The following is a 9,812-nucleotide window of genomic DNA, read 5'->3' as shown; positions in this document are numbered from 1 at the left end:
TGGAAGACTTTAACTCTTGCAACAGTTACATTGGTAACAATTTACACGATTTTAAATTATTTCACTTAAATATACGCAGCTTAAATAAACATTTCCTGGAATTCTGTGCCACTATGCAAAATTTTAATAATCCTTTCGACTTCATTATATTGACGGAGGCTTGGTTAAATCATGACTCTGGCTATGATTTACCAGGTTATAAAAAGTTTGTCAAAACGAATAAATATAATAAATGCGATAGTTTAGTTGTCTACTGCAAAAATAATATTGATGTCACAATAGTACATGTAGATATCCCACAATGTAATTCTATTCATCTTAATTTTATATGTAATAATACTCCATTCTCCATTGTGGCGATATATAGATCCCCAAACAATTGTATAAATGAATTTTTAGACAATTTTGAACTATTTTTGTTTAATTCTAAAGACACAAGCAATCAAATCATTGTTGGAGACATTAACATACAAATTCTAGAAGACAAATTAGACAGTACTGGCAATAGGTACATGAATATCTTACACGAATATGGTTTTGTCAAATTTTTACACTCTATCACTCGGCCTGATTCTAAGTCTTGCCTTGATCACATATTTTTTAAAACAAAGAGTAACTGGAAATTTGTACCTGCTGTTTTGTGTAGTGCTATTACCGACCACTATGCAGTTATTGCATTATTCGAAATTGGAATTAAAAACTCTAATACATCTCAGTATCCTCTCCATATAAAAAGAAACATAAATTACAATAAGCTAATTTCGCTTATAGAAAAAGAAAATTGGGATTCCGTGCTTAACTGTGAAAATGCTGAATTGTGCTTTCAAGTATTCCAAAATTTAATATCTAATTATATAGACATAAGCACAGATGTATCTTACTTTAAAGTATCTTCTAAATTAAGAAAAATAAAACCCTGGATCACCACAGGTATCATTAAGTCAATCCGTATAAGAGACAAATTAGCCAGAAATATTAGAAAAGAACCTGATAATATAAATCTAATAAATTATTACAAAAAATACAGAAATACTTTAACTCTTATTATAAGAAACATGAAAACTCAGTATTATCAATCTCAATTTCAGAAGTATCGAAATAATCCTAGGAAATTTTGGCAAACTATTAATGAAGCCACAGACGTAAATGTGAACCAAAATAGTATCATATCAGAGATTTTAAATGAAGAGGGAGAAATATTTAAAAACAAAAAAGACATAGCTAATGAATTTAATAAATATTTCTCAAAAGTAGGACATAGCATTGCATCGAACATCAACAAATCGGCATTTAACACGAAAAATTATTGCAGTGGCCGTAATAAGCACGCATCTTCCTCCATGTTTTTATCACCAGTAACCGAAGAAGAAATTTATAATATTGTTAAATCCTTAAAAAATAATGTCTCACCGGGAATCGACAAAATTACAAATAACACATTAAAGATTATCATTAAACATATATTAAAACCGCTTGTTTATGTATTCAATCTATGTCTCACCCAAGGAGTTTTCCCAGAATCTCTGAAAAATGCTGTAGTTGTACCGGTCCATAAGTCAGGGGAAAGAAAAAGTCTGAATAACTATAGACCTATATCCTTGCTCTCTAGCTTCTCAAAGATATTAGAAAAATGTTTAAAAAACAGATTAGTAAATTACTTAGAGAAAAATGAAATTCTCTCCAAACATCAGTATGGCTTCAGAAATAAATTATCTACGGATGACGCAATTATTGAAGTCACTGGTAAAATTATGCAGGAGTTGGATAACGGTTCTAAATGTTTAGGGATTTTCTTAGATTTAAGGAAAGCTTTTGACACGGTGAACCATCGTTTACTTCTGGACAAATTATTTGATATAGGAGTCAGGGGTATTGCGCATAAGTTATTTCAATCATACTTAAACAAAAGAACTCAGGTAACCAAAATTGATGATAATATCAGTGAAAATGTAAATATTGATATAGGTGTCCCTCAGGGAACAATTTTAGGTCCTATTCTATTTTTAATATATATTAATGATTTATTAAACATTGATTTGAAAGTACATAATGGCTCCTGTTATTCTTACGCTGATGATACGGTGGTGATTTTCAGTGGTTTAACTTGGGAGGACACTTATAAACATGCCAATGTAGGTATAAATTTTATCAAAAACTGGCTTGATGCAAATTTGCTATCTCTAAATATAACTAAAACTACTTTGGTGCCATTTTCTTTAACAGTCTCTGGATTGAACAAATTGAAATCACTTTCTCATTTAAAATTAATAATCCACAACTCATTTTGTAAACTCTCTACAACCTGTAAATGCCCTTGCCTGAAAGAATCTGTAGATGTGAAATACCTGGGAATTATTGTTGATCAGCACTTGAAATGGGATAGACAAATCACCTTTTTATGTAACAGAATACGTAAAACAATTTACAAATTTGTAAACCTTCGCCATTACTTGCCTACTCACGTATTACGTTTGGTTTATTTGGCTCTAGTTGAATCTGTTATCCAATATGGTATAATTGGATGGGGAGGCATTACAAAAACTGCTCTTTTTCCTCTAATTATGTTGCAAAAACGTATAATCAAAATTTGTTTGAAAAGGCGACTGGATTATCCAACAAATTTGATCCATTCTGAATTGAATGTTTTTAGAATTGACCAAATTTATGAATACTCTTTAATGAAATTCTATCATAAAAATAGAACGAAATTTGTAGCTCAGCCACATGCTCATAATACGAGACGAAATGAAATTCTTAAATTAGTTGAACCTAAATATTTCACATCTGCTGCTTTACTACACAGTACAAATTATGGTCCACGGCTATATAATTCGATAATAAAATTTCATCCAGAATTGACTACTTTAAGCAATGAAATTTTCAGATCCAGAATTAAAAAATTTATATGACAGACTTCCCTGTATTTATATTATGTACCATGTATTGTAAAACAAGTTTATTTCTATCCTAAGTGTATTTTTCTATTTTATCTTGGTTACTATGTCAACATGACCTGCACTAATTATACTACTAATAATAATTTAATATTAATCCATCAATCTAAACATCGTCTCTTTTTTCACTCAGTTATTATTAGTATTATTATTTACTAATTTTATTACAATCTTTATGTGAGCTTTTTTCTTAAGTATTTTGTCTACAAAGTATGTGTATCTATGTAACGGAACTGTCCCCGAACACGAGCTTTGCTCTTTCGGGGTATTTTAATGTAACGTTTTTATGTATATGTTATTATTAAATAAATAAATAAATAAATAAATAAAAATAAACTTTGATAAAATTTAATTTTCCAGTCATTGACTTTACTACTTTATATATTTTGTTAGGTGTTAACCTTTACATAATAAATTGTGTGATGTATGAACGTTTTCATTGACCATGTCAACATCATCAGATACACTTTGTCATTTTACAATATCAATACTCTCAATGTTATCTACACAATTCACATACAATACATGTTCACTGTTATATGAAGATAAAACCTATTAAAAATTATATGAATTAGTTTTACATTGTTGAATTGTGGATACCCCAACTGTCAACAATTAAAATATACTTATATTATCATGGGTATATTCTTTGTAAATCATCACATGTGAACGATAATATGAACGATTTAATGATATGAGACTAAAAGTAAGATAAAATATGAAAATAAGCTAACTCTATTTAACTATGCATGTGAGGATTTGCAAATTACAATATTTTGTTACAAGGTGTTCACTTTTCCATATCATAGTATAAAATTCTGGCCTGTTATAACTGCCTATATTTAGTAGATCTTGGTGTTATTGTTTATGCCAATATATTGGGTTTAAACTGTTTATAGTTAATCAGATGATGGGCGTATGTTCTGTTGTTGTTCATGTTACACTGAAAAATAATCAAAGTTGTAGGTAGTTAATCTAATTTTGAAACTGATGGATTTAATTATGATATTTGTAATGTATTAAATGAAACTTCCGAGAAAACAATAAATGCAGGTGTTCCTCAAGGTGTAGTTTTATCACCTACACTTTTTAATATCTATACAGCAGATTTCCCTCTCCACAAAAACTGTCGCTTCGCCCAATATGCTGATGACTCTGTTATATTCATTTCAGACATGGATATTCATATTGCATATAATAATTTACAGGATACTTAAACAAGATAGAAAATTGGCTCATAAATTGGAAAATAAAAATCAGTGCCTCTAAGAGTCCTGTAGTAATTTTCACTAAAAGAAGACCGCAAGAATCATTTGAACTGATACTTTTTGATGTAGTAATTCCAAATCAAAAAGAAACAACTTATTTGGGAATACTTTTGGACCATAGACTTTCTTTTAAGCCTCACATGAATAAAATTGCTGCCAAAGGATATGCTATGTTTCAAGGTTTGTATCCTTTATTCAAGTCGCCATCGCCGAGTTTGTGGACTAAGAAAACTTTCTATATAACAATAATCAGAGCTAGCCTCCTTTATGCATATCCAGCTTGGTCATCTGTCAATGGGTCTCTACTAAGAAGACTGCGTGGTGTACAAAGAACAGTTCTGCGCACAATTGCTGGAGCTGATTACACAACATCCAATAAATTTTTACATGAAGTTTTGGACATAGCATCAATTGAAGAGTTTTCGGAAAATTTAAAATTCAAATTTATACAAACATTGAAAAATCATCCAAATCCTCTGCTACAGAAGTTTAATCATCAAACATAAATGATAAAACCCAAGTTATACCATCCATATCTTTTAAAAATTCATCATGGATTAACATCAAGGACTGAAGAACTAGACTGAACAATTTCAAAGTGTTATAAATTAAAGGAGGAGTCAAAAGCAAGTCAGCTTGATCTCCGGTCATATAAACTTTCAGTGCAACAAGATGTTGGTTGGTTGGTTGGTTGGAGGAACAGCGATCGTAGTGAGTCTAGGTTAAACTATAAAACGTCTTTGGGTGTAGCCACAGTCTAATAGATACAGTCACGCAACTCATACGTATAAAACAACGAGCACAGAATGCATAGAGAAGACATGAACAGCTTGGAGGTGAAGCCGCTTTTGTAGACCGTCGCCATTATGATGCTACCAAAACATTGGGCTCCCGGTTAGCACATGGGCAGTTGATTGTGATGTTGCATCGTTGTTTTAATTAATAAATGAAGTAATTTCAATATGCCTACATATACTGCGTATGGCTGCACAAACAGGTTTTCAAAAAATTCCTGGAATAACTTTTCACAGGTAAATATGCATGTGTGAAATGTACTTATTACCGGTAGATAATGAATGATTTAGCCTAGGTTAGTCGGTTAGATTCGTATTGTTCACGTATTTGTTTGATTAAGAGAAAGGATTAGTGTAGTGATATTATTGTAATTAATTTTTATAATCACTAAATTAGACACGCTTTGTAAACTTAGCATTTACGAGCGAAGTTAACCTAACAACCCAAGTTGGAAGTTATGTCGCGTGCTATAGAAAATGGGTGTACCGAGGTTTCTCTTCAACCGAATGCACGTATTCGTTTGATGAAAAAAAATAGTGTATTAATATTATTGTAATTAATTTTTATAATCACGAAATCAGACTTATGCTTTGCAGACTTAGCATTTACGAGCGAAGCTAACCTAACAACCCATGTTGGAAGTTTGTGTCGAGTGCTATAGAAAATGGGTGTACCGAGGTTTCTCTTAAACAGAATGCACGTATTCGTTTGATGAAGAAAAAGAAATAGTGTATTAATATTATTGTAATTAATTTTTATAATGACAAAATCAGAGTTATGCTTTGCAGACTTAGTAGCTTCATTAACTCGGTCGTGAACTAACTTGACCCACTTGATAATAAAACTTCACTTCTGTTCGCCGTTATAATCTAATTATATACTACAAACGAAGAGCCTATCAAATATTATATGATTAAGAGCATTCCACTTTTTCTCTAAAGAAAATCGGGATATCTATACGAAATACTAGCAAAACGAAGAGAATGATAATTTGCGTTAAGAAGCAAGTTGCATTATTAAATCGAAGCAACTGGATCAACCTATAAAAGTAATTATTATAGAGTAGCATTTTTATTGGACTAGTAGCAAAATAAGGCCAAACTGTTATCTTCCTTTTTCATCATTATTGTTTGTTTAACCTTCCAGATTACCTATTAAATACCATACTGCAATTTGAAGAGCTGTCAATTTAAATAACCTGTATATATGCGATTTATCGATGACAGTTTTGTAATGTTTGCTAAAAATACGTGCCTAGCGATTCTGTATTATGAAACAAACAAGAAAGTGTGGGTCCTCCAGGAAATTAGGAACATATGGAATTCTTATTATCATAAGATCTTCTACAACGTAATAGCTATTTTGCAATGTTTTGGTAGCAACAAGATGGCGTCAGGTCCATCAAACCGGCTTCACTCCGTCCAATGGTATTAAGATACTTGTGTCTACTCTATGTATTCTGTGCTCGTTGGTATAAAATATGCCAACATTTGACAGCTGGCGCGACAGTAGCCCTCTAGCGGCAGGCAAGTTAAAAGTGTGCACGCGACATATGATACATCAGAAAACTGGTTTTGCGTAATTTATTTTATATTTTTATGCTATTACAATAAGTGTATACGGTTCTTATTAATTCTACTTTAGAATCCTGGAAGAATTTCACACGCAGTTAATCTACAAGTTTCAGAAGCTGGGAATAAACGTAATTCTTTCTGCTCCTTACAACTGAATCATGGCTCTGATCACGTATCATGATTTGAAATAATATAATTGTTCGTGCGTTGTCGGTTAATTCAATTCATTCCTAAATATATTTATGAATCACTGGAACTTTGTATTTCCTGTGAGAAGAGTAAAAATTAGTAGCTTCAAAATTGTAGGGCATATCTCGTAGGGTACAGCGCGTGGTGAACTCCTCTCCCTATTTCCTGAGAAATTAACGATTTTGCATACCGGAAACTGGGGTAAACTCGGCCGCTGAGGTAAACTTGAAAATAAAAGGGGATGATTTAAACATTAATATGAAGTTCATTATTTTTCCATTTCTTAAGAAGCAGTATTTACTTTATTATTTTGAGTCACAAATAGTGCTGATGTTAAGGTTTAAATTTTTATGGCAAGTTTACCGCATTTTACATTATATTTCCAGTTTTCACACATAATGCCTAATTTTAACTTATTCTACCTATATAATACGTAATTTACATGCACTTACTGTTAATATGACGTAGGTGAGAAATAAATGAACACACAATTTTGTTGAAAAAATTGTAACTTCAATTAACTCAGAAAATGTAGGCCTAATTTTATTTTCAGAGCAGAAGTGGTGTAAGTCAAAAATGGGTAATGAGGGGTTAAAGTAAATATTCTGTAAAATACACCGCAAAGTGGCAGTTAATATTGAATGTATTTAAACTATTAAGAGTCAGTGAATAGCACGAAGGATATATTAATTGCTACTTTGCGCTTCATTTCACAGAATTTTTACTTTAAACCTCATTACCTGTACCTAATTTTGAGTTACACCACTTCTGCACTGAACGGTTCAAATGATCACTGAGAATGTAAAATCAACACCAATAACAGTCATGCAAATTATTATAGAAAAGATTGCTTTTCATATTAAATTTAAAAAGACTCTTTTATTTCTTGAGAACTTAATACGTCTGCCACATGAATTTACACCAACACATCAGAAATATATCGACACAGTCTGGATTTATTCAAGAAAAGAATATTTTGCAAAAGGATTACAATACTCCATGAATTCTTGAAAAATTAACACCATGATCCCTACTTGAATGCAATATAACGTTCAACTTTTGAAAAATATATAGAAAAAAAAACACGAATACAACAAGTATGGAATTACTTGCATTAAAAACTGTAGATACATTATCCAAAATCGGAATGGTTACACATTTACACATATGATTTCTGCAAAAAAATAATATACTGTAACAGGTATTTACTTTGTTTTTATTTAAACTCTCCTTCCTGACATACAAATAGGTAACTGATAACTAATAGATGTTTTACAGAACACAATACGTAGGCTACCTACAACGTGGATTATTGGTTATTCCTGAGTTAAGACTTACGATTTTCTCTTGGTCTTTAGGGAATCTGAAGAACGACAAATTCGGAGATTTAAACTTGTTGTTACTGCAATTTTCGTCATTGCACACATTGCCTTTATTCCGACGCATGATTAAAACGTTATTATAACATCTCGCATCCCCTTAAAGCACGTGCTGGCTGTATCAACTCTATGACCAGTGCCTTGCCTGCCGGTTGGGCGCTAGTGTCGCGAATGTTGCCAAAAAAAAGTGTTGAAGTTGCGAGATTGTACACAGTATCTTCTTTATACTGTGGAGTGTATCACTGCCATCGTGATCTAGACCAGGCCGTAATGCAGGTTGTGTGACGTCACTCGATGAGTCGGGCTTTTCTATTTGAGTATAAGGAGCTGAGTGAAATATATTACTTTATAGCGTGTCGGCGCTCAATTTTATTTAGTGTAATGTGTGTATAAGACCCCTTCACACTTCTTATTGCATAATATGTTGCAGAAATAATTACAAAACTGTGTTATTTTAATGTGAACGGAGTTTTACATGTTAACATAACCTGGTTGCATCAACATTTTAAGTTTGGAATGGAAGCTATTTTGAGATTTAATAAAGAAGAATTATTTATATTGTGATTTTAATTTAGCACATCTACCTTCCTTACTTGTAGGTACAAAATTTACCACAGTCCCTCCTATGAAATTAGTGTATGTACAGTTGTGTGTTAACCTGGTAGATTAGATAAATACAATTCATTACAACCCAGTATAGTAGGGAACAAATAAATAATACAATTAAATTTTTATTCAATGTAATATGTGCACAAGTTCCATTTATGTGTTGCATAATGTGGCAGGAATAATAAATAAAACTGTGTTATTTTTATGTGAAGAGAATTTACCATGTTAACATAACCTATCTGCGTCAACATTTTAGGTTAAAGTTGAGAACGAAAACTGTTTTGAGATTTAATAAAGAAGAATATATTTTAGGATAAACTTCAGAACACGGTTACCGTCCTTACTTATAGGTGGAAAATTCACCACAGTCCCTCCTATGATATGTACATACGTTATATTACTTAGTAGCGCTGAGGTATAGTTCCGGTAATTTCTGAACTGAAAACAGTTGAATTTATTTTTTGTGGAGATGTATTTGATCCTATAAGCAAGGCATATTAAAATCCTGAACGAACCGAACTAATTTGTATATGCAAGATGTATGAATACGAAGGGAACTACCTCAGCGCTAGTTTAGCCCTAGTAACATATTAAACTAATCAGACTTCAGACTGGAGTACCGTCTGAAACGAATAAATACAATTGAAGTGTAGACAAATTGCATTTATAAGTTATACGTAGCGTTATGCTTAATTATAATGCATAATTTCGAATATTACTGATAGAATAAACATAACCTATAACTTCAACACATTAAAATATGCGTGCGATGCAACTGAAAATTGTTGAAACGTGCATAAATGAATGTGCAAGAATTTCGTAATGAAGCATGAGTGCTTTATTTCAACTAATTACAATTCTAGATACTGTAACAGTAATGAAAACTATAGGGTATAATTTTTCGTAATATACTATATGTATCTCGTTTTTAGTTCAAATTGTGTATATTATCAAACGTCGTATTATTTACTCGTATAATGTAGGTTGTTCACAAATAAAAAGGGCGCAATAATTTAAATTTAATAAGACAAATACGGTAAACTA

The sequence above is a fragment of the Periplaneta americana genome, chromosome 6, assembly GCF_040183065.1.
Source record: "Periplaneta americana isolate PAMFEO1 chromosome 6, P.americana_PAMFEO1_priV1, whole genome shotgun sequence".
In the NCBI taxonomy this organism is placed as follows: domain Eukaryota; kingdom Metazoa; phylum Arthropoda; class Insecta; order Blattodea; family Blattidae; genus Periplaneta; species Periplaneta americana.
Note: the sequence above shows the minus strand (reverse complement) of the source record.